Consider the following 22879-nt stretch of genomic DNA (forward strand, 5'->3'; position numbering starts at 1 on the left):
TGTGGCCTGGGAAAGCAGCAGCAGACGGCCTGAGTGCCTGCGCCCTGCACCCACGTGGGAGACCTCAAAGGAGTCTCAGCTTCGCCAGGCCCCGCCCTGGTGCGGCCATTTGGGGAGTGAATCAGCGGATGGAAGCGCTCTCTCTCTGTCACTCTGCCTTTCAAATAAAAAAATGAATCCTTAAAATAAACTCATGAACAATGAGTGGACGGCACAGGCTTGCCCACCTCAGCGCTGCTGACGTTGTCAGCCAGTTAATTCCTGGACGGGGGCTTCCGTGCGCTGTGAGACGTTCAGGAGTGGTGTCAGCCCGGCGCCCGCCACGTGTCGAGGGCCTGGGTTCCATTCCCGCCCCCCGCTCCCGACTGCAGCTGCCTGCCAGCAGCGGGTGTGGCTCAGGCAACTGGGTCCCCGCCCAGAGGGAAGGGCCGGCGAGGGCACTGTGAGATCCCTGCTAGGTCGCCATTCCACACACACACACACACACACACACACGTACATGTGGAACACACAAACAATACACATGCACACGTAAGAACACACGTACTCAGAATCCATCACAAATGGGGCCCGGCCCCACACTGCAGGGCAGCGCCGCACCGCCCTCGCGAGGGCTGAGAACGGGACGCCGGAGCCGGCTCTCCGCGAGCTCGTGTCTGGCACGGGGGCGCCGACGTCCCCATGGGCACCGTCGGAGCTCAGCGCCTGCATCCAGCCTTGTCTGGCTCCTCATGCGAAGGGGCCATCACATGCTGCCTGCCTTCCACCACAGCTCGGCTCCTGGGCCGATTCCTCCACACCGTCTGCCGGCTAACAGGCAGCCGCTGCCCCGCCATCGCCCCCGAGCACAGGCTGCGTGCTAGGCTCTGACCATGAGCAAGGCCCACCCAGCACCCTGTTCCAGCAGCTGGTCTACCTCCTCCCCCGGGCAGGGCCCCAGAGCGGCCGGCCTGGCTCCACCTTTCCTCAGGGGTCCCGGGGCAGCCCCTGCCCCCACCTGCACACAACCATGGCTACGGCAGAGCAGCCTCTGAGCAGGGCTCCAGCAGGGAGGAATGAAACGGAGTTTTGTACGTGACCGAAACAGAAACAACGGGGCAGGCACAGGTGGGAAGGCGTGAGATCAGCGCCCGGCTTGGCTTCGGTGGAAGCCGGAAATGCGAGGGACGCGCCATGACCCCCGGAACCCATGGGCAGTCCCGTCCCCCAGGCAGGCCACAGCCTCCCTGGACCGACGACCACTGCTCCTGCTGGATACACAGAGCCCTGGGCCACGGAGAGGAAGCTCCAGCAGGGCCTGGGATGCAGCCAGACGCCAGCGGCCCCGGCAGCACCGTCTCCCCAGCTCAGGAAACACGAGCCACAGCGTCTGGTAGGCAGGCCGCCAGGTGAGAGGACGCGCGCGCGGCAAGATCGGGCGGCACACCTGGCAGACGAGGCCGAGAGACACGGAGGCCGCCGGACGTCTCCTCTTCCTCACGGCTTTGCCTCCAGACGCCGCCGCACATCGGCACTGGCAAGCTCACGGGGGGAGTCACGCAAAACCAGGCAGCCGAGCAAGCCGGGCTCGGTGTTCAGCCTCGCACCCGACGCGGGCAGTGAGCAGGGGCCATCCAGACGCCCTTCGCGACAGCCTCACGGCACAGGGACCCCCCGCCGTGGCTGGCAGGCCCGTTCACGGGAGCCCAGCAGCAGACGTGCCACCAAACCGCCCAGCTCCCAGGGCCCCCAGGGAGAAGGGGAGGGAGGCAGCGCGCAAGAGCCCTGCCCACGGGGCGTCTGCTGCAGGCCAGGCTTGGTCCTCACCGTCTGCCCCACCACTGGGGTGACAGCTCCGTCAGCAGGCTGGCCACACACACCGAGGCTCCCCCACCCTCCACTGCCGGAACGAGGTCATCTCCCAAAGCCAAACTGTCGCCACTGGGCACTCACTCCCCGTGCACCTGCCTGGCCCCCACCACTGCACTTCCTGTCCTCCAGGAGCCAACAGGAGGGCACACAGAGGTATCGTCAGCCCCTTTCCAACACAGGAAAGCGAGACACGGATGGTTTCGGCAACTTGCCTTAAACAGCGCCACTGGCCCCAGAAAGGCCGGGGTCAGGGGTCTGGGGCGGAGCCACGGAGGGGGAGGAGCAGACACCTCCCTCCCCCGGAGCCTCAGGCATCCCCACGATTGGCTGCAGCTCTTCAGCACCGGGGCTGGGGCACAGGGCCGGGGCGATCCTGCCACCCCACCCGCGCACACACGTGTGCACACTGTCCTCCACACACGTGCACAGCGGCACACACAGCTGCCGTGTGAGGGCGCAGGTACGGGCTGGGGTTCCAGGCGCAGCCCAGGGCCTGGACAAGCACCCTTCCCAGGCGTTCCCGACTGACCACCCACCTCCCCAGTGTGAGTTGGGGCAGTGGGCCAGGCGCTGAGCAGACACGCAGCACTGGGAGGGCCCGCACTGCTGCAAACCCACGGACGTGCAGCTCCATGTCAGCCTGGGAGGCTGTGCACGTGCTGGGGGCGTAACGTCATTTGGGGCTGGCGTTCTGGTGTGCCAGGTAAAGCCGTAGCCTGCAGTGCCGGCATCCCACGTGGGTGCCAGGTCAAGACCCGGCTGCTCCACCTCCGATCCAGCTCTCTGCTGTGGCCTGGGAAAGCAGCAGAAGATGACCCAGGTCCTTGGACCCACGTGGGAGACCAGGAAGAAGCTCCTGGCTTCAGGTCAGCCCAGCTCTGGCCACTTGGGGAGTGAACCAGCAGATGGAAGACCTCTCTCTCTCTCTCTCTCTCTCTCTCTCTCTGTCTCTCCTTCTCTCTCTGTAACTTTCAAATAAATAAATTTTTTAGCAAGTCAGCATTATCCACTTGAGTCAAGTGTCCAGGTCCTGGCCATGCAGCCTGGGGGACACGGAGCACAGGTGGGACAGGCTCCGTCTGGCACAGGGCAGCACCAGGTCTCAGGGCCCGGCTCCTCTACACCGACGGGGCAGGCTTCGGAACACTGCAAACTTCCTGAGCCCACGGAGGAAGACAGGTGTCCACCCACACTCAGAGCGTCTGCCTTCCCTTCACGGGGGCCGGGTGTTCCTTGCACAGATGAGGAACAAGCACTTGGTGGCTGGCGGCCGGCACACTCACGCCAGGCCGCTGGGCTGAACACGTGGCTCAAGGCACCTCAGCCCCCTGCAGCATCGGGGCGCTGCTGCCCCCAAGCCCCAATACTATGTCCCAGACACTGTGTCGCCGTCCCCAAGGCCTCACCCCAGGGACGAGGGTCTGGGGCAGCAGCCCTGACCCTCAGCCCACACTCTGGGACACCAGCAACCACGTGGGAATTTACCAAGCCAGGCAGAAGCGGCACAAGCGACACTGACCAGAACGGACACGCAGGGATCCGGCTGGCTCCGGGCCAGGCCATCTGTCCTGGGAGGTCGCCAGCCACGGCCAGGCCATCTGTCCTCGGAGGCCACCAGCCGCGGCGCCTCCTGCCCGGGAGAGAAGGCTCAGAGGTGGGGGCTCCAGGGCTTACACCCGGCCAGTAGCACAGCCGCTCACGGCAGAAGGGGCCGGGACCACTGCGCTCGGTGCCGGCGGCTGCGTTCGCCGGGAGGCAGCGCCCGGATGCTGAGCGACCGCCGCGGGCCTCGGCTGCGTCCATCTGCCTTTCGAGCCTTTCATTCCTATTGATTGAAACCTGCCGCACCACACGCGGGCACGCGGGTTCCTTCCAGGGGACTCGGCCGTTTGGCTGCTTATTGGATCACAACGAGCAGGGGGCCGCGGTCTGCCCCCCAGGAGGCGGGGTGGGGGGGACGCCCTGAGGCAGGGTGGTCCTCAGGGCTGACAGCCGCACAGGGGTCCCCAGGAGCTCTGGGTAGCTGGCCGGGCCTGGCACATGGCATCTAACTCAAGAGCCGTAAGCGACGCACCTGCGCTCACAGGGCCGGAGACCTGGCCAGGGTCCTCGGTCCCTCGCCACCTCAGAGGACCACACCTCCCCCATTCAATACCATTCCCCACCAGCCAGCAAAACAGAAATAAACAAAACAGCATCAGCCTTGGCTGCTCCCGGTACTCACGCCGTCGTGGGACAGGCATCCTGCCCGTGCCTTCATAGGGCCAGCCCCAGTCTGGTCCTGGCTGCCTTCGCCCACCGCACACACACACACGCCCCACCCTCAACTCTTCACCTACTACCTGCTCTCCCAGGGCACGTCCCCTCCTCGGCACCCACGTGTCCACGCCCCACCCAGCCTCACACACGTCACGTGTCACTTCCTCTGTACCCATGTGTCCAGGCCCCACCCAGCCTCACACATGTCACGTGTCACTTCCTGTCACTTGGGTAGCCCAAGGTGGCCTTCATTTCCCAGATCTCCTGCCTCCCCTTGCCCCTTGGGGGCTGCAGCTGACCCCTCTTCGAACTCCTAGGCGGCCACTGCCTGTTCACACCCCGTGCTCCCGCTGCCTGGTGCTGCCGCCCGGCCCCCTGCTGGGTGAACGGCTGGGACACAGTGGCCTCTGCTCTCGGGGTCCCTGGTCACAAGTGCGCCCCGGCCACGCCCTGCTTGGCACCACTGCACAACCAGAAACCACTTGGGCAAGGCTCTGCCGCAGGCGTCTGCACCTCCCGAGCAGGCAGGCACCAGACGCCATTAAGACGAAGCATGATAAAATTAAGCGTCCATCTCCAGCTGGGCCTGGGAGCCACGAGGAGAGGACACAGGGCTGCCGGGCCCCCAGCTCGGCGAGCATTTGAAAAGTCACCTCCTAGTTACAGGTTATCTGAGAGGGGGAGAGAGGTTGATTGTCCATCCGCTGGTTCACTCCCCAAGAGCCTGTCTTAGCCAAGGCTGGACTGGGCTTACGCCAGCACCAGACACTAAGCCTGGGTCCCACGTCGGGGCAGGGGCCCCAGTCCTGCACTTGTCACTGCCGCCTCCCGGAGCCTGCGTCACAGGAAGCTGGAGCCGGGCCTCACACCCAGGCACTCGGATGGGGGAGGTGCATCCCCGACTCGCTGCGTGGCCGCGCCAGAGGTCACCCCTCTGCCAGCGCTCACCCGGGGGGTGCAGGGGCACTGCCGAGGGCTCGCAGACAAACGCAATTCAAGGCCGCGTTTCTGCCTCCGGGCCCCCATCCCTCCCCAGGTACACAAAGCTCAACATGGGTCAAGGTCCTGGACGTGAGACCTGAAACCTTGAAACTCCGGGAGGAAAACACAAGGAAATGCACGAGGCATCAGCACCCCCAGAGCACAGGAAACAGAGGTACAGGGAGACGAACGGGGTCAAAGAAAGAGCTTCCGACAGCCGTGGGAGCAAACAGCGCACAGCAGGGAGGCGGCCGGACGCCGCATCCCGCCCCGAGCCCGGCTCCCGGCCGGCTCCTGGCCTCTCACCCGTCTCCCACCACCGTGCACCGGGGGAGGTAGCAGTGACGGCTCAAGGACGTGAGTCTCTGCTCACGCAGGACATCAGCAATGAGCCTGGCTCCTGGCTTCAGCCTGGTCAAGCCCTGGCTGTGGCAGGCGTTTAGGGAGTGAACCGGGAGATGGCAGACCCCTCTCTCTCTCTGCCTTTCAGATAAAATGAAAATAAGTATTTTTAAAATATATGCATTATAAGATAATCACTAATACAAAAAATTAAGTCAAAAGGGGAGATAACAGAATCAAAAACTCAATTAAACCCATATGATCTAAACACGTGGGTTTAAAGAACCAGAAAATCAGATTGGACCTTTTAAAAGGACCCAATTCTACACAGTCTTAAAGAGCCCCATTTTTAACAGAAAGACACAGATAGGGCTGGGGAAGATACACATGTGGACACTGACACGAGAGAGCTGGAACAGCCGCGGTCATCTCAGATCGAGGGATACGGAGCGACATCGCCAAGTGACAGAGGGTGAGGACACGCCGTCCTCGTGCGAACGAACAGACAGCACGGCTTCTAAAACAAGGGCGGCCCTGTGGCCTGGACGCTCAGACGAGCACCCGCTGCGTCCCTGGCACAGGTGCCATGTGCATGAGCAGCCGCCCACCTGCTCCGTCCTTACTTCAAATTCTCCTTCCAGCCCAAACCCTCGGGACGTGGGCACTTGCCCTGTGCTCTGGGGGGCCCTCGGGGGGCTGCTGGCGGATGGGATGGCAGCGTGGTGGCGCAGCGGATCACGGGAGCAGGCACCCCACGGGGGGCCCAGATGGGCCTGGCGAGAGCGCGGAGAGCCAGGGCAGCCGCAGGAAGGGTCTGAGGAAGCCAACCGTGCAGGCTGCAGGACAGTAGCTCCCTGGGTGCCCACTCTGGTCTGGGGGTCGCCAGGCCTGGGTCTCCCCTCCCCTGACCTCTGCAAGCTGAGGAAGCACAAGTCACCCCCAAAACCAACCCTAACTCTGCCCGGGAGGGAAAAGCCAACGTGGGCCGGCCGTCATGCTAACAGCGGGCACCTACCTCAGTAACAAGCCCTGCGCACCCACACACTTCAGCTCCGGGCCTCATGGATTCTGTGCTTCCAGGACTGCTGCACACCCATCCAGCAGATGAGCAAACCGAGGCGCCCAGACGAACAGTCTCACCCCGGCGTGCACAGCTGGTAAACTCCAGAACCGAGAACCATCCAGAATGTTCTAGGGGCCTCTGATGCTGCCGTCCAGGCCTTGGACCAGTACAGCCCTGGCCCAGAGAACGACAGGGACTCCTGGGAGAGTCACAGAGACGCTGCCTGTGGCAAGCCTGCCGCCCCGGTGGGGAGCAGGTGCTCTGCGGGATTGTGGGCTGGACGCCGGGTACACTCAGCCACCTCAGCCCCCGCACGCATGCTCGCCAGCCGCAGCTCCAAGGAGTCCCGGTAACGCGAGCTCTGGGTACAGAGCCTGGGCGTGTTCCTGCCTGTCACTGTCCACACAGCACAGGGAACCAACGACACACCCAGCATTCAGTGTACTGGTTTCCTAGTGTGCAGGGGGATGTGCACAGACCCCATGCCAACACTGCGCCACTTACATACGGGACTTGAGCATGCGTGGATTTTGGGCCCCCTGGGGGTCATGGTTCCCATGCCCCATGGATACAAAGGCTCAAGCTGTGACCAACACCACCAGAAATATGGAACAGGTGCAGGAAAAACTGTCAAAGTGGGTGCCCGTCGGCGTGAGCTGCCAACACGGCTGAGGCCCAGCACATTCTGGAAGGGTGCCCAGCGTCTCCAGAACACTCTAAAGACGCCCCTGTAGAGACAGCTCGGGAAGAAGGCAGGCAGGGGTCCAGAGGACACACACAGCCCAAGGCAGAGCCGCAGCCCGGTCTGCGGATGGAGGGGTGTGGCCAGGCAGCATCGCAAGCCTGGGTGTCCCAGGGACGCACCCGCTGCTGAGCTGGGGGCACGGCAGGCCCTCCCTCCACCACGGGCTCGGGCAGCAGGCGGGAGCTGTGGCGGAGGTCTGCCCACGGCCCCTCTGATACGCTGACGCCCTGTAAGGTACAGGAGCCTGTGTGGCTCTTAGCTGCTTGTTTGCCAGGCACTGTGCCAGGGACCGAGGTGGTGGACAGGGCACTGGGCCTGCCCTCAGGACGCCCAGGATGCCAGCTCGCTAACGGCCAGATGAGCAAAGCAGTACGGGGAGGGGCCGCACTCAGACCCGCCCTGCTTAGGTGGGGTTTTCAAGCCAGCCCTCAGGAAAGAATCCCAGGCACAAACTGTTACAAAGTCCTGAATCCCAGGTACAAACTGTTACAAAGTCCGGCTACTATGCTGGGCCCCTGTAGCCACCCCACAGATAACAGCAGGCACAGGGCGAGTCTCGTGCCCCGAAGACCTCTGCCTGTGCTGAGCCCAGTGCCTACAGAAGACAGCTGACACAGACGCGAGCGGCCAAAGGCCAAAGCAAAGCAATCAACACGAGAGTCACTCATTCCTGGAAACAAGCCTCAAGACAGCGAGGCCGAACGCCGTACAGCGGCGTTCCAAGATCCCTTCGAAAGAGCAAAGCAAGGGGTGAGCATCTGGCACGGTGGTTAAGCTACCGCTTGGCGGGACGGGAGTGCCAGGACGGAGCCCTCAGCTTCCTGCCACTGAGCCTGGGAGGCCGCAGAGGAAGGCCCCAGCCCTCGGGTCCTCGCCAGCCACGCGGGAGAGCAGGACTGAGCTCTGGGCTCCTAGCTGTGGCCGGGTCCAGCCCCATCTCTGCAGGCATCTGCAGAGTGAACCAGCAGGTGGAAAATGCGTCAACGTCTCTCCCCCTACCCCATCACCATGACTTTTAAATAAATAAATACATCTTTCAGTAATACACAAAACAGAGATCACACTTGCAGAACAAACCAGGGGCTGGCGTGGTGCAGTGAGCTGAGCGGCCCCACAACTCTGATCCCCCAGCGCAGCACCGATTCCGGGCCTGGCCATTCTGCGTCCAATCCAGCTCCTCCTGCCAGCGTGCCTTTGGGGGGGGGGGCAGTGAAGACAGCACAGGTATCTGGGCCCCTGCCATGTGGGAGCTTCACACGGGGCCCTGGGCCCCTGGCAGCAGCCTGGGAGCCCCGCTTTTGTGGCCGTTTGGGGCGGGGGCTGGGCTGGAGAGGCGGTGACACCCCCCCCCCCCCGCCGTAAGAGGACCAGGCCCCTCTCCCGGGGGAGAGGGGAGCAGGGTTCTGGATGCCACTGGTGACGTCCCGGCGCCGTCTCCCTCTGAGATGCTCCGGGAAGCCATGTCACTCCTCAGGGCTGAGGGATGGAGACTGGGGCTTACGGGCTGTGGCAGTTCCACAAGGTCACCTGGCTTCGCTGCGGCGGCCACAGCCCTGCAAGCAGGAATTCCCCCGGGCACCGCAGCGCACGGAGGCCTCAGGACTGCTTCTCGGCTCCTCCCTCCCACCGCCTGCGCTGTGTGCGCCTCTTCTGAGCCTGCCTCTGTGACGCGGAGGCTGCTGGTCCCTTTGGGCCGAGCCCCTTTCTGCCCCTAACGGTCACACAGCCCTGCACCAGCAGCTCTGTGCTTCTCTGTCCCCAGCCCCTGCTTCCCCCAGAGCCCTGCTCTGCTTCTCCTCGCTCTGTCCTTGCACTTGTCCACAGCGTCTCTCATGGCCTCAGTGTCCTCTGCCCCTCCACGCTCAGCTGCTCTGGGCAGGATCCCCAGACCTGCACCTGCCTCTGCCAGCCTGGCCCAGAGGGTCACTGCATGTGCCAGAAGAGGCCCGAGCCCACGTCTAAGCCCTCAGGGCCTCTGAGCCCACGTCTGAGCCCCCACGGCCCCCAGCCCACATCTCAGCCCCCACAGCCCCCCAGCCCACATCTGAGCCCCCATGGCCCCCAGCCCACATCTGAGCCCCCCCAGCCCCCAGCCCATGTCTCAGCCCCCACAGCCCCCAGCCGACGTCTGAGCCCCCATGACCCTTAGCTCACGTCTGAGCCCTCATAGCCCCCAGCCCACGTCTGCGCCCCCACGGCCCCCAGCCCACGTCTGCGCTCCCATGGCCCCCAGCCCACGTCTGCGCCCCCATGGCCCCCAGCACAGCACCAGGGCCACTTCACATGCAGTGAATGAGCGAGAAGCGAGGCGACATCTGCAGCTATTAGAGCTGTGACATCGGGGCTCGAGTTGGCAGAGAATGGGAAGCCTGGACAGAAGTGGTTGCCGCCCGGGCACGGTGGGCTCAGAGCCGCACCAGAGGCCCCGGGCAAGTGCCAGGCGAGTTCAGAGGCCGGCGAGACGGTGCGGAAGTCGCGGTGGCATCGGCGGAGCAGGCCGCGTGCTCATGTCTTCACCCCCGGACAACACACACGGAGCACGAACTCTAAAGGACGAGCTGGCCGTGAGCCAGGGCGTGGCCATGCCGGGGAGGGACGCTGCTGTCCACCAGAGCGGAGCCCAGGAGGAGCCCAGCGGCCGGGGAGGCGCCACTGAAATGCAGACTGCACTTGCTGCCTAAATGGGCCGTCAGAGACGCGGCATAGGCTGAGCACGGCTCATGAGCCGGCCCCAGCGGGTAACGGCTCCAGGCGGCTCCAGCGCAGGGTGGGCCACACGGTGAACAGGTCAGACCTCGCTGTCCACGGGCACCCTTGGCAACCACTCACCTCCGCCACGTGTGAATGAGTGTGGCCATGTGCCGGGGCACCTCACTTACGAGCAAGCAGACCTTAATGTCACAAAGCGCTTGGAGGTCACACAAGGTCACTCAGCTGTGTTTTCTTCTACTGTGTGAACATGGAAGCAGCCCCCGTGGCTGGCTGGCCCTGGGCCGTGGCTGGCTGGCCGACCGCCCACTTTGGTTTCCTGCACGAGAGAAACATGGCCTCCGGGGCACCAAGCGCAGTCCCAGGTCAGGGCCCTGTGGTTCATCAGCGGACAGGAAGGGCAGGGCTGGGTCCACCCTGGCAACGTGGCCCACTGCGTGGGAGATCACAGATCACCTGAAAACTGACCCTTGTGGCATGACAGGTACAGGACTTCAAAACCGCACTCGGCTACACTGGTTCCCGATACACGAAGCCGCCGCGGCTGGAATCCACAGGCACCAGGTTTCACTGCCGTTCTCACTTCTGGCTGACACTGGGTCTCACTCTCTGATTTTTTTCTACTCCTTATTGCAAAGACTGAGCACAGCTCATGAGCCAGCCTCAGTGGTAACGGCTCCGGGCGGCTCCAGCCCAGGGTGGGCCACGCCGGCATGGGCAGGCGTCTGCGCTGCACTTACTGGCACAAAGACATTTCCAAAGGAGCACGGACATCGATGTGGTTCCGGCTGGGGCTCCGGGGAACCAAAGTACTGGGCGAACAAACGCGAAGAACATGGGGCAGGGGCTGTGGCCCAGCCGGAGGCCACACCCGTAGCACAGCGCTGGTTCCAGTCCCAGCTGCTCCACTTCCCATCTGGCTCCCTGCCCATGTGCCTGGGAAGCAGCAGATGGTGGCCCGAGCACCTGAGTTACCACCAACTACACAGGAGTCCTGGATGGAGCTCCTGGTTCTGGCTTCAACCAGGCCCAGCCCTGGCTGTTGCAGCCATTTGGGGAGTGAGCCAGCAGATGGAGGACCTCTCTCCCTCTCTCTCTCTGTCTGCCCTTCAAATAAACAAATACATCTTTTTTTAAAAAAATGTACTGAACACTAGAGTATTGGAAAACCAAATCCCTCACTTATTTGGGTATTAGAAATGATATAATAATATTTTCTTTCTTTATTTACTTATTTGGAAGGCAGAGTTACAGAGAGGCAAAGGCAGAGAGAGAGAGGTCTTCCATCTGCTGGTTCACTCCCCAAATGGCCACAATGGCCAGAGCTGCGCCGATCCGAAGCCAGGAGCCAGGAGCTTCTTCCAGGTCTCCCACGCGGGTGCAGGGGCCCAATGACTTGAGCCATCTTCCACCACTTTCCCAGGCCACAGCAGAGAGCTGGATGGGAAGTGGAGCAGCCGGGACTCGAACCAGAATCCACATGGGATGCTGGTGCTTCAGGCCAGGGTGTTAACCTGCTGCACCACAGCGCTGGCTCCAATAATAATTTTAGAAGTCTAGGGAAAGAGTTAGTTATAGCAAGAATAGAACTTGTTTAAGACCTCCAGTAGTAGAGCTAAAAACAAGTGTCCACACACGCGCACACATACACACACTCACACACAATACACACGCACAGACATGCACATACATGTGCGCACATGTGTGTATGCACACATATTCACATGCAAGCACACACATGCACGCGCACACAGAATAGCTTGCTCACGGTTTTGGAAGAATTAACATCGTCAAAACGTCTACACTGCCTAAACCAAACCACAGATGCAATGCAGTCCCTATCAAAATACCAACAACATTCTTTTTGTTCCCAAAGTTCACAGGGAAGCGAAAAGACCCAGAACATCAAAGCGACCCTGAGCAGAAACAAAAAACAAAAAATCAAGCAGGGGGCATCATATACCTGGTTTCAAAGCACACTGCAGAGCTACAGTGATTGAAACAGCACGGCACTGGCCTAGAAACCGGCCCAGAGGGCAAAGGGACAGAACAGAGCCCAGAAGTGAATCCACGTGCATACAGTGAACAGGTTTCTGACAAAGGAGCCAAGGACATGCACTGGAAAAATGAGTGTCCAGGAGGTGGTGCCGGCAGAACCGGCCGCGTGTTCAGGAGGTGGTGCCGGCAGAACCGGCCGCGTGTTCAGGAGGTGGTGCCGGCAGAACCGACCGCGTGTGTCCAGGAGGTGGTGCCGGCAGAACCGGAGTGTGTGCAGACCGGAGCCAGATCCCTTCCTCCCACCACACAAGACTCAATCAACGTGGACCGAAGGTCTGGATGCACAGCCAGCACCACACAGCTGCTAGAAGACGTGGGGAGGACACTCGGGGGTGGGTGCAGGGCTGACTCCTCGGCCCGGACCCCAGAGCACAGGCAGCAAGAGCAAAACCAGAGGAAAAGGAGTGAACCAAACCCAGCCGGTTCTGCACCAGGAAAGCAAACGACAGTGAAGACAACCTACAGATCCGGAGAAAATATCTGCAAGCTCTTACCCAGCAAAAGACGGAAACCCAGACTGTACCAGCAACTCAAAAAACACAGCAAAAGTAAGCCGATCCAGTTGGGAAATGGGCAAAGACCTGAACAGGCAATTCTCAAAAGTAACAACACAGCGGGGAAAGCCGCAGCCTGCAACACCCGCATCCCACGGGGGCCACAGTTGGTGTCCCGGCTGCTCCACTTCCGATCCAGTTTCCTTCCAATTGCCTGGGAAAGCAGCGGAAGACAGCCCAAGTGCTTGGGGCCTGCTACCCACATGGAAGACCCGGAAGAAGCTCCTGGCTCTTGGCTTCAGACTGGCCCCAACCTGGCCATTGCGGCCACCTGGGGAATGAACCAGAGGATAGAAGTCCTCTCATCTTCTCTCTTTCTCTCTCCCTCTCTCTCCCTCTCTCTCTCTCTGTAACTCTGCCTTTCAAATAAATCAATAGATCTTAAAGAAAAAAAAAAAAACAGTGGAAGCAGATGTAGTTTATCAACTGTGACAAAGGAAGATACAAACATGAAATGTTAATGGGGCAATGGGATCTGTCAACTTAAACGTCTCACATAAAATGTTAAGAAGAAGGAAACAGAAGCCAGTGTCCAAGGAAAGGCTCCCTGCGTTCTGACTGCCCAGGCAAGCAGCGGGGAAGGCACCTGTCCAAAAGCTACAGACTCGCCAGAGACACAGCCCGGGGGACCCGAGCACCAGGACAGCGGCGCCCCCTGCTGGGCCACGGCGGGGGCCTGGGCACCAGGACAGCGGCACCCCCTGCTGGGCCACGGTGGGGGCCTGGGCACCAGGACAGCGGCGCCCCCTGCTGGGCCACGGTGGGGGCCTGGGCACCAGGACAGCGGCACCCCCTGCTGGGCCATGCTGGGGGCCTGGGCACCAGGACAGAGGTGCCCCCTGCTGGGCCATGCTGGGGGCCTGGGCACCAGGACAGAGGTGCCCCCTGCTGGGCCATGGCCGGGATCTAAGCACCAGGACAGCGGCGCCCCCTGCTGGGCCACGGTGGGGGCCTGGGCACCAGGACAGCGGCGCCCCCTGCTGGGCCACGGTGGGGGCCTGGGCACCAGGACAGCGGCACCCCCTGCTGGGCCATGCTGGGGGCCTGGGCACCAGGACAGAGGTGCCCCCTGCTGGGCCATGCTGGGGGCCTGGGCACCAGGACAGAGGTGCCCCCTGCTGGGCCATGGCCGGGATCTAAGCACCAGGACAGCGGCGCCCCCTGCTGGGCCACAGTGGGGGCCTGGGCACCAGGACAGTGGCACCCCCTGTTGGGCCATGCTGGGGGCCTGGGCACCAGGACAGAGGTGCCCCCTGCTGGGCCATGGCCGGGATCTAAGCACCAGGACAGCAGCGCCCCCTGCTGGGCTAAGGCGGGGGGGCCAAGCACCAGGACAGAGGTGCCCCCTGCTGGGCCATGGCTGGGGCCTGGGCACCAGGACAGCGGCGCCCCCTGTTGGGCCACGGCGGGGATCTAAGCACCAGGACAGCAGCGGCCCCTGCTGGACCACGGCAGGGGTGTGAGCACCTGGACAGAGGCGCCCCCTGCTGGGCCACGGCCTAGGGCGAGTTAGAGCCACTTCTCACAGGGTCACAGCTCTGGGGCTTCTGTTTATTTGTTTGCCTCTTGTCATTCTGATGAACTGCACATCAGTAAAACTTTTCACTTAGTTATTCCACCCATAGACATGGCCTGTATAAGGTACAATTCCATTTCAGAAAACTTAAAAAATAATAAATCACTTTTAAAAAGAAAAACCTCCTCATTTCAAAGAGTGACACAGAAGTAATAATTGCAAACTGTTCCAACAAAGTCACAGTGGCAGGTCCCTAGTGAGCTGCCTGGGGAAGGGTCATCAGGATTTGGGGTGCATGGGCTCACGGGGGCTGGGCGGAGTCTGAATCCCGCACTGGCCCTTTATGGTCTGAATGAGCCCCCAGGATTCGGGGTACACGGGCTCACGGGGGCCTGGCGGGGTCTGAATCCCAGCACTGGCCCTTTATGGTCTGAATGAGCCCCCAGGATTCAGGGTACACGGGCTCACGGGGGCCGGGCGGGGTCTGAATCCCGCACTGGCCCTTTATGGTCTGAATGAGCCCCCAGGATTCGGGGTGCACGGGCTCACGGGGGCCGGGTGGAGTCTGAATCCCAGCACTGGCCCTTTATGGTCTGAATGAGCCCCCAAGATTCGGGGTGCATGGGCTCACGGGGGCTGGGAGGAGTCGGGCTCCCAGTACCGGCCCTTTACGGTCTGAACGAGCCCCAGGTTTGTGTGCTGGGAACTTAATCCCGAAGGCACCAGTGTCGGGAAGAGGCTCCACGTCACGGTCATGGTGTGAGCTCGTTGTAGAAGTGAGTTCAGCCTCTTTTAAAGATGTCTTTATCGTTCACTTGAGGTCTTCCACCCGCGTTTCATTCCTCCAAATGCCCCCAGCAGCCGGAGCTGGGCCAGGCTGGAGCCGGGAACCAGCAGTGCAGCAGGCCCAGGTGCGCAGGCCGTGCTCTGCCCCCGCCAGGCGGCTGCAGGAGGCCGATCTGAAGCACGGAGTGGGCGGGGCTGCAGCAGGTGTCAGGAGCAGCCCCCGTGCCCCGTGAGGCACGCGTGCCCTATCGCCCCGTGAGGCACGCGTGCCCTGTCACCCCGTGAGGCTCGCGTGTCTGTCACCCTGTGAGGCACGCGTGTCTGTGGCCCCGTGAGGCACGCGTGTCTGTGGCCCCGTGAGGCTCGCGTGCCCTATCGCCCCGTGAGGCACGCGTGCCCTGTCGCCCCGTGAGGCTCGCGTGTCTGTCGCCCCGTGAGGCACGCGTGTCTGTCGCCCCGTGAGGCATGCGTGCCCTGTGGCCCCGTGAGGCTCGCGTGCCCTGTCGCCCCGTGAGGCTCGCGTGCCCTGTCACCCCGTGAGGCTCGCGTGTCTGTCGCCCCGTGAGGCTCGCGTGTCTGTCGCCCCGTGAGGCTCGCGTGTCCTATCGCCCCGTGAGGCTCGCGTGTCCTATCGCCCCGTGAGGCACGCGTGCCCTGTCGCCCCCTGAGGCTCGCGTGTCTGTGGCCCCGTGAGGCACGCGTGTCTGTCGCCCCGTGAGGCTCGCGTGCCCTATCTCCCCGTGAGGCTCGCGTGTCTGTCACCCTGTGAGGCACGCGTGTCTGTGGCCCCGTGAGGCACGCGTGTCTGTGGCCCCGTGAGGCTCGCGTGCCCTATCGCCCCGTGAGGCACGCGTGCCCTGTCGCCCCGTGAGGCTCGCGTGTCTGTCACCCCGTGAGGCACGCGTGTCTGTGGCCCCGTGAGGCACGCGTGTCTGTCGCCCCGTGAGGCTCGCGTGTTTGTCGCCCCGTGAGGCACGCGTGTCTGTCGCCCCGTGAGGCATGCGTGCCCTGTGGCCCCGTGAGGCTCGCGTGCCCTGTCGCCCCGTGAGGCTCGCGTGCCCTGTCACCCCGTGAGGCTCGCGTGTCTGTCGCCCCGTGAGGCTCGCGTGCCCTGTCGCCCCGTGAGGCTCGCGTGTCCTATCGCCCCGTGAGGCACGCGTGCCCTGTCGCCCCCTGAGGCTCGCGTGTCTGTGGCCCCGTGAGGCACGCGTGTCTGTCGCCCCGTGAGGCTCGCGTGTCTGTGGCCCCGTGAGGCTCGCGTGTCTGTGGCCCCGTGAGGCTCGCGTGTCTGTGGTCCCGTGAGGCTCGCGTGTCTGTCGCCCCGTGAGGCTCGCGTGTCTGTCACCCCGTGAGGCTCGCGTGCCCTGTCACCCCGTGAGGCTCGCGTGTCTGTCGCCCCGTGAGGCTCGCGTGTCTGTGGCCCCGTGAGGCATGCGTGTCTGTGGCCCCGTGAGGCTCGCGTGTCTGTCGCCCCGTGAGGCTCACGTGTCTGTCGCCCCGTGAGGCACGCGTGTCTGTCGCCCCGTGAGGCTCGCGTGTCTGTCACCCCGTGAGGCTCGCGTGTCTGTGGCCCCGTGAGGCTCGCGTGTCTGTGGCCCCGTGAGGCTCGCGTGTCTGTCACCCCGTGAGGCTCGCGTGTCTGTGGCCCCGTGAGGCTCGCGTGTCTGTGGCCCCGTGAGGCACGCGTGTCTGTGGCCCTGTGAGAGTCACCACGTGTGTCGGTTTGAATCTGGGGCGAGGCCACTGCCCCCGCCCCCGGCAAACACTGAGTGAGGCCTGTATGCAGCAGCCTCTGCCACTGCGCCAGGGCTCGGCATGGGTCCCGCTCCCTGGCCACTCCTCCTCGCTCCCCGCACCCCCAGAATGACGGGGTGCCCGGCTGGCGCACGCGTCCAAGACGTCACTTTCATGGAAAAGCCCAGTGGCTGTAGGTCTGAAGAAGCAGATACGGCAGCTCCACCTGGAGGCCGACAGCAGGGTGCACGAGGGTGCACAGCCTGGAAGCCGAGGCGCTGTGTGAGCCGCGGGCCGGGGCGGCGGCCGGCCCCAGGCAGCGCTGGCCACGCTGTGCGAGCCGCTGAGACACCTTTCTAAACTCAGCCACGTCTGCGGCAGGACTGACGGTCCTGAAGGAAGCCAGTGCGCCACGCAGGTGGAGCCTGCAAGAACGACCTGGGCAACAGGCAGCTCCCGGCACACGGAAGCCGTGGCTGCACCACGGAGACAGCGCCACGTCCACCGTCCACCAGCAAAGCTCCGGCCCCGCGCCCGAGTCCGAGTCTGCACCGCCGGGCCTGAGGAACGCTTTGAAACTCTTTGCTCAAGCGAAGTGTTGTGAGCTGAGCACTGTTCACACACACACACGTATGCACACACATGTGCACACACAGCTGATTCTGAGACACACTGACACACACATGCACACATGTGCACACACACATGCACACACGTGCACACACGTGCACACACAGCTGATTCTGAGACACACCGACACACGCCTGCACACACATGCACACACACGTGCACACACAGCGATTCTGAGACACACTGACACACGCCTGCACACACATGCACACACACGTGCACACAGCTGATTCTGAGACACACACGTGCACACACACATGCACACATAGCTGATTCTGAGACACACTGACACACACGCCTGCACACACATGTGCACACACATGAACACACAGCTGATTGTGAGACACACTGAGCGTGCTCCCCTGCGTGGTGCAGGCCTTTCTGGGCAGTGCAGGACGATCTGAAACTTCTAGGACGGAACCAGCGCTGAGGCACACAGCACAGCAGGCTGGCACCCCATGTGAGCACCAGTTCGAGTCCCAGCTGCTCCACTTCCCACCCACCCCCTGCTAATGCACCTGGGAAAGCAGCAGCAGATGGCCCAAGTGCATGGACCCCTGGCTTCAGCCTGGCCCAGCCCCTGTCCTTGTGGCCATTTGGGGAGTCAATCAGCAGATGGAAGGGCTCTCCTCCTTCCCTCTCTCCTCTCTCTCTCCCTCCCTCCTTCTCTCTCTTTCCCTCCCTCTCTCTCTCTCTCCCTCTCCCTCTCTCTCTCCCTCTCTCTCTCTGTAACTCTTTCAAGTAAATTTCTAAAATCACAGCAAACAAACCTCCTGAGTGCTGACCGTGGAGCTGCCCCCGCGCCGGGCTAACACCGGGGACGGGGCAGAGCTGTGTCTCGATGTCACACATTCCGAGGTGTCCCACGGGACAGAATGCGAGCTGACCCTCTGTTCCCGCCGACGCACGGTGACTGCACCGTCTAAGGGGCCCCGTCGTGCAGGGGTCGGGCAGCTCCTCCTGCCGCAGCGTCATCATTTCTTGTGTTGGGAAGCATCAAGCTGTTTATGTAAGTTTTTAAGTTTTTATTTGAAAGGCAGAGTTAGAGAGAGAGAGAGAGAGAGATCTTCCACCCACTGGTTCATTCCCGAAATGACCTCAATGGCCAGGGCTGAGCCAGGCCAAAGCCAGGACAGAATTGGGCCAGGCTGAAGCCAGGAGCCAGGAGCCAGGAGCTTCTCTGGGTCTCCATGGGCCCAAGGACCTGGGCCCTCTTCCGCTGCTCTCCCAGGCCACAGCAGAGCGGGATCAGAAGTGGAGCAGCCGGGACTCAAACCAGCGCCATATGAGGTAGACACTGCAGGCAGCGGCTTCACCTCTATGCCACAGAGCCAGCTCCACGGTCGGTTTGTTTCTTTGTTTGTGTGTATGTGTGTGTGTGTGTGTGTGTTTGAGAGACAGAGATGGAGAAGCAACTGCCACCTACTGATTCACTCCGCAAGTGCCCACAAGGCTGGGCTACGGCCAAAGCCAGGAGTCAGAATCCTCAATCCAGGCCTCCCGTGGCGTGGCGAGGACCCCCCGCCTGAGCCGTCGCTGCCTCTCCCGGCTCCGCATCAGCCGGAGGGTGGAGCCAGGAGCCAGGGCCAGCATGGAGCCCAGGTGCTCCGGTGGGGGAGGATACTCTCGCCGGCACCTCAACCCCCAGGCCAGGTGCTCACCCAAACTCTGCTTTTTAGTTTGTAAACGCTTCTTTTATTTTTCATCCACTCGAATGGCAGACTAGCAGAGAGAGACAGAGAACGAGCTCTCTGTTCACTCCCCAAATGGCCACCACACCGGGCTGGGTCAGGCAGAGGCCCGGTGCCAAGAACTCCATCTGGGTCTCCCACGTGGGCGGCTGGGGTCCAGGTTTGCATCAGCAGAGAGCAGGGTCAGAGCAGAGCAGCTGGGACTCGAACCCACACTTCAGAATGGGTGTGGAGACCCTGAGCGGGGGCTTACCCCTGCGCCACAGCGCGGCCCCACCGCAGACTGTCTCAAAAGGCTCGCGGCCGTAGATCTGGTATTCTAAGCGGGGAAGCTTGGATATGCAGAACAGGTTCAAATAAAGAGGGAAGAGAAGAGACGGAAAGTAAATATTGCTTTGTTTCAGCAGCCTCCTCTCGGCTCCGCCCCTTGGTTTGGGGGTGGGGGGTTCTCTAAGAAACCCACCTCTCACGGTAGCTCTGAGACCCGGTCGGTCAGTTCAGCGGGAAAAGCAAACGAAGCCATGGCTCGTGTGAGCAAAACGTCCAGTCTTCCTTTTCCGCCCATTCTCCGTGTGTCATGGGCAGACACAGCTCCCGCCCGTGACACTGCCACAGGTGACCCACGACCTCCCCTGACCCCTGACCCCTGACCCCTGACCCCGACCCAGGGAGGCCCCAGGCACCTCCGGGAGAGCTGGCTTGCGAATGGCTCTGGGAACGGTGCCAGCAGCTCCCAAGCCCACAGCCTCAGCGTGGAACAAGCGTCTCAGGCTCCGCTCTGTCCCTCTCCATACCAGAAACGCCCGAGCCAGGAGGCCCCGCCCCCGGCCTTTGGTCCCTGACATCTGTGAGTCTGTCTGTCTGTCCTGAGGAAGACGAGAAGCCCCGGAAGCTCCCAGGGCGAGGCTCAGCTGTCCCGCACCACGGAGACTGGGATGTTTCCTTCTGCCCTTCCGTGCTTGGCTGGAACGCACACCTCCAGGCTCGGAGCAAGAGGTGGGATGTTCCCCCACCCACCCCTACCTGACTCCACCCCAGGGCGCCCCAGCCAGCCTCACGGTCAGAAACCTACAAACCACCCCGGGCTGCGTCAGCATCACGCAGCCCCCACACCCCCCACGCGGATCTGTCACCTCCCTGGCCAGTGACCGCCTTCTCTGGCTTGAACTCCGACCTGCTGGGACAACGTGCCTGACCAGCCACCAGCTCCCTGCCCTCCCCAGTCCACACCCAAACTGCAACTGGGCAGTCACTTCCAGCCCAGGACAACAGGACAACGCCACGCCTTCCTGCTCAGGACCCAGGAGCCTCGGCGGCCCCCGCCCCGGCCTCCACTGGCCTCCCCCACATCATCCTGGACCTGCTCTCGTACAGGGTCCGTTCCTCTGTTCGCAGCACAGATCTGACGCTCACTCATCTCGTGTTCATTCAAGGACGATCACGGAGAGCCTGCCCCACGCCAGTGCCGGGAACAGGCCAGCGGGGAGACCTGGCTCCGATTCTCTGCTCACAGGGTGACGAACAAGCCACGAACGCCGGGAGGAGCAAGCGGACGTGGGAGCGAAGGAGGCATGGAGGCTCGGGGCCGGCGCTGCTGAAGAAGGGAGAGGAGCCGGCAGAGGAAGCCGGCAGCTAGCAGGGGGCTGGGTGGGGTTAAATAAGCACTGCAAGGAAAGCTAACCGGAAGAGAAGCGCTCCTGGCTCGTTCTCAGCTGAGACGCGGCAAGAGACGCTTTACCGAGCCGATTTCGTCGCTGGCCTGCGTTGGGCGGCTCTCGTCCCCTCGGCTGACAGCTAAGCACAGATGGCTCCTTCCACAGGCACCGCAGCAACCACAGATGAGAGGCCAGGCGTCCAGAACCTGGTTCTGCGCTGATTTTTGCTTCTGACCTTGACCAAGCGAAAGGGGAGTGACAGCCTCCAGCCATCCGACAGGGGTGCAAAGCATCACACTGCCCAGCTTAGGGCCCGAATGCAGCCCAGTGCGGCCCCCAAAGGGGCGTGTATGGGAATTTCGGCCCCGCCCGGCAGTGCCGGGGTGGCACCCAGGGCAGGTGCAGCAGCCTTGGCAGGGATTCGCGGTGCTGTCCTCGAGCTCCAGGCTGGTTCCGTCTGTCTCTGCCAGGTCACGGCACAGCCGGGGCCTCGCCACACGTGGCGCCATGCTCTTGACCTCCAGACTGTGAGCCACACACACTGGCTTCCTCCGTGGGCTCCCACGACAGAGACACACTGAGACGCTGCTGTGCCGAGTGACCGCTCCCGGAAGCGTTCCAAGAGTGCCGAGCAGCGCCCTGGTTTCCGTGAGGTCTCTGCACGCGGAGCTCGACCTCGCTTCTCTCACGGTGGCTACCGCAGCACCGGCGCTGCCCTTCCGGCCCCTTGGCAGGCACAGGAGCCCCCCGGCCACCCCCTCGGAGGAACAGGATGGGACCACGACTCTCGCCAAAGACCCCCTGTACAACATGAAGCATCTGGAAACAGGAACCGGAGATCTTGGTTGTTCTGCCGGCATCCGGGTGCTGGGTGCCGGGTGCCGGGTGATCCTCTAGTAGGACAGCCCCCGCACCCCTCTGACTTGACAACAGAGCAAAACAGGTTTATTCTAAGTTCTTCCTTTCCTACTCAAACCAGCTCCCCGGGGCCAGGAGTGTGGCACAGCAGGTTAAGCCGCTGCCTGCAGTGCCGGCATCCCATGTGGGCGTAGGTTCGAGTCCCAGCTGCTCCACGTCTGACCCAGCTCCCTGCTAATGTGCCTGGGAAAGCAGCGGAAGACGGCCCAAGTGCCTGGGCCCCTGCACCCATGCAGGACATCCACACGGAGCTCCTGGCTCCTGGCTTTGGCCTGGCCAGGCCTCGCTGTTGCAGCCTTTTGTGGAGTGAACCAGCAGATGGAAGACCTCTCTCTCTGTCTCTGTCTCTCTGCCTTTCAAGCCAATAAATGAATCTGTTAAACAAACAGGCTCTCTGAGTCCCCAGTGGCAGGCTGGCTGTCACCAGCACACGTGTTTAATGTCAGGTCTGTCTTCAAGTACCCGGGGTGGGGGGGCACTTTTGTAACTTTCTGTTTTAGAAACTAAGAACTCAGACTGAAACAACAGCTCTAGGCTAACATTACCACCAGCGGAGGTTCACCTGGCCAGAAACTTTTATTCCTGCCTGAACAGGTTCTTTTTAAAGATTTTTATTTATTTACTTGAGAGGTAGAATTACAGACAATGAGAGGGAGAGACAGAGAGAGAGGTCTTCCATCCGCTGGTTCACTCTCCAGATGGCCGCAACAGCCAGAGCTGAGCCGACCCAAAACCAGGAGCCTGGAGCTCCTTCCAAGGACTTGGGCCATCTTCTACTGCTCCCCCAGGCCATAGCAGAGAGCTGGATCAGAAGTGGAGCAGCCGGGACTTGAACTGGCACCCACATGGGCTGCCGGCGCTGCAGGCGGAGGAGTAACCCACTGTGCCACGGCGCCAGCCCCAAACACACTTTACAGCTGAGCTTGTGTCAACGTCTCCATCACAAGGGTTATGCTTTTCCTTTATGTTTCTGCAGTCACAAGCAGGATAACACCCACTGCCCCGGAGCACGGAGCTCACTCCGAAGCCTTTGACAGACCCCGAGAACTGTTCCAAGAGCCACTGCACGCCCACGAGGGGCCGGTCTTTCGCCGGAACCTGCCTCTGCTCTCGTCTGTGGTCTTTCTCTTCTTTCCTTGCTAAGCAATGGATTTCAGAACACAGGAGCTCTACGAAAGGCTTCCAACTGTCAAGTCCTCCGTGTGCGTGTGTCTACTCCTTAAAATTTTATTAGAAATCTCAGGCACCTTACAGAAAATTCGATAATTTAATTGTACTAATTAGTCCTGTGTTGTAGGGGAAGAAATTTAAAGAGCCATTTAGAAGGAGGACACAGCTCATGGATAACTTTTTTTTTTTTCAGAGATGGGGAAAGTGCTTAAGGAAA

The 22879-nt window shown here is 62.0% G+C and overlaps 1 protein-coding gene across 2 annotated transcripts in view; it reads right to left on the reverse strand.

Annotated features, from left to right (window-relative positions):
- The window catches only part of NMNAT2 (nicotinamide nucleotide adenylyltransferase 2), a 56333-nt gene that overhangs the window by 31001 nt on the left and 2453 nt on the right, over positions 1–22879 (reverse strand). The window contains exon 1 of one of the 2 annotated variants that reach the window (XM_089311963.1): positions 6449–6565. The exons of the other annotated variant lie outside the window; for it this stretch is intronic. The gene's annotated coding sequence lies outside the window, so the exon portion shown is untranslated. Of the gene's footprint in view, positions 1–6448; positions 6566–22879 lie in introns of those variants that run through there. 2 annotated transcript variants of the gene reach the window in all.

This window comes from Oryctolagus cuniculus, chromosome 13 (assembly GCF_051225735.1).
Source record: "Oryctolagus cuniculus isolate XC-2025 breed Fujian yellow rabbit chromosome 13, ASM5122573v1, whole genome shotgun sequence".
Classification (NCBI taxonomy): Eukaryota; Metazoa; Chordata; class Mammalia; order Lagomorpha; family Leporidae; genus Oryctolagus; species Oryctolagus cuniculus.